Below are 7,096 nucleotides of genomic sequence, written 5' to 3' on the forward strand. Positions count from 1 at the left end.
TACAAAACATGTTGCAATCATAAAGAGATATAAATAAGCACCTCACTATGCCATTCAACATTGAGTAAGTATTCTGTGAAATATGGCCTAAGAGACCCACACGGTGCACACACTTGTCACCTTTACACACGTGGGACTAGGAGTCTCCGGAGATCACATAAGTAAAACTCACTTGACTAGCATAATGACATCTAGATTACAAGCATCATCATATGAATCTCAATCATGTAAGGCATCTCATGAGATTATTGTATTGAAGCACATAGGAGAGAGATGAACCACATAGCTACCGGTACAGCCCCGAGCCTCGATGGAGAACTACTCCCTCCTCATGGGAGCAGCAGCGGTGATGAAGATGGCGGTGGAGATGGCAGCGGTGTCGATGGAGAAGCCTTCGGGGCACTTCCCCGCTCCGGCAGGGTGCCGGAACAGAGACTCCTGTCCCCCGGATCTTGGCTTCGCGATGGCGGCGGCTCGCGGAAGGTTTCGTGGTTTTCGTCGAACGCCCCGAGGTTTTTAGGTCGGGGGCTTTATATAGGCGGAGAGGCGGCGCGGAGGGCTTACGGGGGCCCACACCCTAGGGGGCGCCCCCCCTTGGCCGCGCGGGGTGTGGTGTGGTGGCCCTGCCCCCTTCTCTCGGCGGTTCTCGTGTGTTCCGGATGCTTCCGGGTAAAATAGGAACCCGGGCGTTGATTTCGTCCGATTCCGAGAATATTTCGTTACTAGGATTTACGAAACCAAAAACAGCGAGAAAACGGAAGCGGCACTTCGGCATCTTGTTAATAGGTTAGTTCCGAGAAAATGCACGAATATGACATAAAGTGTGCATATAACATGTAGATAACATCAATAATGTGGCATGGAACACAAGAAATTATCGATACGTTGGAGACGTATCGGCATCCCCAAGCTTAGTTACTGCTCGTCCCGAGCGAGTAAAACGATAACAAAGATAATTTCTGGAGTGACATGCCATCATAAACTTGATCATACTATTTGTAAAGCATATGTAGTGAATGCAGCGATCAAAACAATGTATATGACATGGGTAAACAACTGAATCATAAAGCAAAGACTTTTCATGAATAGCACTTCAAGACAAGCATCAATAAGTCTTGCATAAGAGTTAACTCATAAAGTAATAATTCAAAGTAAAGGTATTGAAGCAACAGAAAGGAAGGTGAAGTTTCAGCGGTTGCTTTCAACTTATAACATGTATATCTCATGGATAATTGTCAACATAGAGTAATATAATAAGTGCAATAAGCAAGTATGTAGGAATCAATGCACAGTTCACACAAGTGTTTGCTTCTTGAGGTGGAGAGAAATAGGTGAACTGACTCAACATTGAAAGTAAAAGAATGATCCTCATAGAGGAAAAGCATCGATTGCTATATTTGTGCTAGAGCTTTGATTTTGAAAACATGAAACAATTTTGTCAACGGTAGTAATAAAGCATATGCATCATGTAAATTATATCTTATAAGTTGCAAGCCTCATGCATAGTGTACCAATAGTGCCCGCACCTTGTCCTAATTAGCTTGGCCTACCTGGATTATCACCGCAATACATATGCTTTAACCAAGTTTCACAAAGGGGTACCTCTATGCCGCCTGTACAAAGGTCTAAGGAGAAAGCTCGCATTTGGATTTCTCGCTTTTGATTATTCTCAACTTAGACATCCATACCGGGACAACATAGACAACGAGATAATGGACTCCTCTTTTAATGCTTTAAGCATTTGACAACAATTAATTCTTTTCTCATTAGAGATTTGAGGATGTTTGTCCAAAACTGAAACTTCCACCATGAATCATGGCTTTAGTTAGCGGCCCAATGTTCTTCTCTCACAATATGCATGCTCAAACCATTCAACTCGGTGTAGATCGCCCTTACTTCGGACAAGACGAACATGCATAGCAACTCACATGAAATTCAACAATGAGTTGATGGCGTTCCCCGAGTAAACATGGTTATCGCACAACAAGCAACTTAATAAGAGATAAAGTGCATAATTACATATTCAATACCACAATAGTTTTTAAGCTATTTTTCCCATGAGCTATATATTGCAAAGGTGAATGATGGAATTTTAAAGGTAGCACTCAAGCAATTTACTTTGGAATGGCGGGAAAATACCATGTAGTATAGGTAGATATGGTGGACACAAATGGCATAGTGGTTGGCTCAAGTATTTTGGATGCATGAGAAGTATTCCCTCTCGATACAAGGTTTAGGCTAGCAAGGCTTATTTGAAACAAACACAAGGATGAACTGGTGCAGCAAAACTCACATAAAAGACATATTGAAAACATTATAAAACTCTACACCGTCTTCCTTGTTGTTCAAAACTCAATACTAGAAATTATCTAGACTTTAGAGAGACCAATTATGCAAACCAAATTTTAGCATGCTCTATGTATTCTTCACTAATAGGTGCAAAGTATATGATGCAAGAGCTTAAACATGAGCACAACAATTGCCAAGTATCACATTACCCAAGACATTATAGCAATTACTACATGTATCATTTTCCAATTCCAACCATATAACAATTTAACGAAGAGGAAACTTCGCCATGAATATTATGAGCTAAGAACACATGTGTTCATATGAACCAGCGGAGCGTGTCTCTCTCCCACACAAGCATGATGTAATCCAATTTATTCAAACAAAAACAAAAACAAAAGCACACGAGACGCTCCAAGTAAAGCACATAAGATGTGACCGAATAAAAATATAGTTTCAAGAGAAGGAACCCGATAATTTATTGATGAAGAAGGGGATGCCTTGGGCATCCCCAAGCTTAGACGCTTGAGTCTTCTTGATATATGCAGGGATGAACCACCGGGGCATCCCCAAGCTTAGACTTTTCACTCTTCTTGATCGTAGTATATCATCCTCCTCTCTTGACCCTTGAAAACTTCCTCCACACCAAACTCGAAACAACTCATTAGAGGGTTAGTGGACAATAAAAATTAACATGTTCAGAGGTGACACAATCATTCTTAACACTTCTGGACATTGCATAAAGCTACTTGGACATTAATGGATCAAAGAAATTCATCCAACATAGCAAAAGAGGCAATGCGAAATAAAAGGCAGAATCTGTCAAAAACGGAACAGTCCGTAAAGATGGATTTTATTAGGCCGCCAGACTTGCTCAAATGAAAATGCTCAAATTGAATGAAAGTTGCGTATATATCTGAGGATCACTCACGTAAATTGGCATAATTTTCTGAGTTACCTACAGAGAATTAGACCCAGATTCGTGACAGCAAAGAAATCTGTTTCTGCGCAGTAATCCAAATCTAGTACTTACTTTACTATCAAAGACTTTACTTGGCACAATAAAACACAAAACTAAGATAAGGAGAGGTTGCTACAGTAGTAAACAACTTCCAAGACACAAATATAAAACAAAGTACTGTAGCAAAATAACACATGGGTTATCTCCCAAGAAGTTCTTTCTTTATAGCCGTTAAGATGGGCTCGAGCAGTTTTAATGATGCACTCGCAAGAAATAGTAGTTGAAGCAAAAGAGAGCATCAAGAGGCAAATTCAAAACACATTTAAGTCTAACATGCTTCCTATGCATAGGAATCTTGTAAATAAACAAGTTCATGAAGAGCAAAGTAACAAGCATAGGAAGATAAAACAAGTGTAGCTTCAAAAATTTCAGCACATAGAGAGGTGTTTTAGTAACATGAAAATTTCTACAACCATATTTTCCTCTCTCATAATAACTTTCAGTAGCAACATGAGCAAACTCAACAATATAACTATCACATAAAGCATTCTTATCATGAGTCTCATGCATAAAATTATTACTCTCCACATAAGCATAATCAATTTTATTAGTTGTAGTGGGAGCAAATTCAACAAAGTAGCTATCATTATTATTCTCATCAAGTGTAGGAGGCATAGTATAATCACAATAAAATTCACTCTCCATAGTAGGTGGCACCAAAAGACCACTATTATTATCATCACAAATAGGAGGCAAAGTATCATCAAAGAAAATTTTCTCCTCAATGCTTGGGGGACTAAAAATATCATGAAAACCAGCTTCCCCAAGCTTAGAACTTTCTATATTATTATCAACAATGGTGTTCAAAGCGTTCATACTAATATTACTACCGAGCATGCAAAGAAGATTTCATAGGTTTTTTAATTTTCGCATCAAACAATCCATGTTTTAAATCAGGAAATAGAATAAGAAGCTCACTCTTGTACATTATGCCAAACTAGTGTAAACAAGAAACAACAAGATGCAATTGCAGGATCTAAAGGAAATAGCTTCGAGCACACACACGACGGCGCCAGAAAAATACTTTACCTGAGACCGTAGTATGAGAGCCTTTTACCTTTCCTCCCCGGCAACGGCGCCAGAAAAGTGCTTGATGTCTACGGGAGCTTCTATTCTTGTAGACAAGTGTTGGGCCTCCAAGAGCAGAGGTTTGTAAAACAGCGGCAAGTTTCCCTTAAGTGGATCACCCAAGGTTTATCGATCTCGGGGAGGAAGAGGTCAAAGATATCCCTCTCATGCAACCCTGCAACCACAAAGCAAGAAGTCTCTTGTGTCCCCAACACACCTAATAGGTGCACTAGTTCGGCGAAGAGATAGTGAAATACGAGGTGGTATGAATAAGTAGTAGCAACGGCAACGACACCCGAGAAAAGTGCTTTGCCCGGGGACGAGTAAACAAGCGGTAGTAATGTAGCGGTAGTAACGCAGTAAAACGAGTAAACAAGCGAGCGATAGCGATGTTTAGGAACAAGGCCTAGGGAATAGACTTTCACTAGTGGACACTCTCAACATTGATCACATAACAGAATAGATAAATGCATACTCTACACTTTTGTTGGATGATGAACACATTGCGTAGGATTACACGAACCCTCAATGCCGGAGTTCACAAGCTCCACAATAATGCTCATGTTTAAGTAACCTTATAGTGTAAGATAGATCAATAGACTAAACCAAGTACTAGCATAGCATGCACACTTGTCACCTTCATGCATATGTAGGAGGAATAGATCACATCAATATTATCATAGCAATAGTTAACTTCGCAATCTACAAGAGATCTTGATCATAGCATAAACCAAGTACTAACACGGTGCACGCACTGTCACCTTTGCACACATGTAGGAGGAATAAACTACTTTAATAACAAATCACTAGAGTAGCACATAGATAAATTGTGATACAAAACATGTTGCAATCATAAAGAGATATAAATAAGCACCTCACTATGCCATTCAACATTGAGTAAGTATTCTGTGAAATATGGCCTAAGAGACCCACACGGTGCACACACTCTGTCACCTTTACACACGTGGGACTAGGAGTCTCCGGAGATCACATAAGTAAAACTCACTTGACTAGCATAATGACATCTAGATTACAAGCATCATCATATGAATCTCAATCATGTAAGGCAGCTCATGAGATTATTGTATTGAAGCACATAGGAGAGAGATGAACCACATAGCTACCGGTACAGCCCCGAGCCTCGATGGAGAACTACTCCCTCCTCATGGGAGCAGACAGCGGTGATGAAGATGGCGGTGGAGATGGCAGCGGTGTCGATGGAGAAGCCTTCCGGGGCACTTCCCGCTCCGGCGGGGTGCGCGAACGAGACTCCTGTCCCCGGATCTTGGCTTCGCGATGGCGGCGGCTCCGGAAGGTTTCGTGGTTTTCGTCGAACGCCCCGAGGTTTCTAGGTCGGGGGCTTATATAGGCGGAGAGGCGGCGCGAGGAGGGCTTACGGGGGCCCACACCCTAGGGGCGCGCCCCCCCTTGGCCGCGCGCGGGGTGTGGTGTGGTGGCCCCTGCCCCCTTCTCCGGCGGTTCTCGTGTGTTCGGATGCTTCCGGGTAAAATAGGAACCCGGGCGTTGATTTCGTCCGATTCCGAGAATATTTCGTTACTAGGATTTCTGAAACCAAAAACAGCAGAAAACGGAGACGGCACTTCGGCATCTTGTTAATAGGTTAGTTCCAGAAAATGCACGAATATGACATAAAGTGTGCATATAACATGTAGATAACATCAATAATGTGGCATGGAACACAAGAAATTATCGATACGTTGGAGACGTATCACTCTCCGACGATAACTTTTTGAGATAACTTCCCGGCTGTAATGTCCACCGGTAGTTGCCCCAAGGTACATACTTTAAGATGAGTAATTCTCTAGCAATAATTTTTTTATTTTTCTATTCTTTGACATATTTTCACATTCATAATTTCAACATGGTAACTTCGAAGGTGATTTGTATGTTTCTTTGAGGGTTATTTCTGCAAACAGAGTTTTGACCTCAGCAGTGATTATTTGAGATTAATCCTTTATCTGTGTGTCGGTAGTTATTCTACGTAAATCGTCAGTCCCAAATTGTAATTATTCTATGGTAATTATTTAACAACGGTTTTTCAACATCGCGTAATTCGTCAGCAGTGGTATTTTCTTACCAGTAATTTTCAAATGTGCACAAGCAACAATCTTTCATCGGTAATTTTTAAATGTGCACGCGCAGCAATAATTTGCCGACGGTAACTCTCCATATGTAGTTGCCTTCTTCTATAGAACCTGGATGGTTCTGTTACAGTAGCTACGAGAAAAAAATACTCCGCCATTTGTTACCTCTTCTATTTGAAAATGATATTAATACCTTATGTTAATCGCATCATGATCGCAATACGAGAATACTACTACCTTCTTCCATAACTATTTCGACATAAAAAACTAAATTACCCATCACCTCTTTTATTCAAGTAACAAATGTTACTGTTCTCTATTAATCTCCTTATCATAACCCTACGGGCACGGCGTGCCGCCGTGCCAATACTTCCTAGTTATACTTCAAAGCCAGTAGCCCAGTACACATGGCTAGTTGACTGCGAAGTTCTTTCACCGACAAACGTCATTTTCCACCCATGTCACCCAAACAAATGGAAAACTACGTATTTAAATGCTTAGCTTACCTTGCGACTTTAAGATAACTTTTACTCTTTATCTTGCCACACTGCTGTGCCCCTAATTTTTGGTATACATGAGGGATTGTTTGGTATCAAATTTGTATCGAGATACT

The sequence above is a fragment of the Lolium rigidum genome, chromosome 1 (genome assembly GCF_022539505.1).
Source record: "Lolium rigidum isolate FL_2022 chromosome 1, APGP_CSIRO_Lrig_0.1, whole genome shotgun sequence".
NCBI classification, from domain to species: Eukaryota; Viridiplantae; Streptophyta; class Magnoliopsida; order Poales; family Poaceae; genus Lolium; species Lolium rigidum.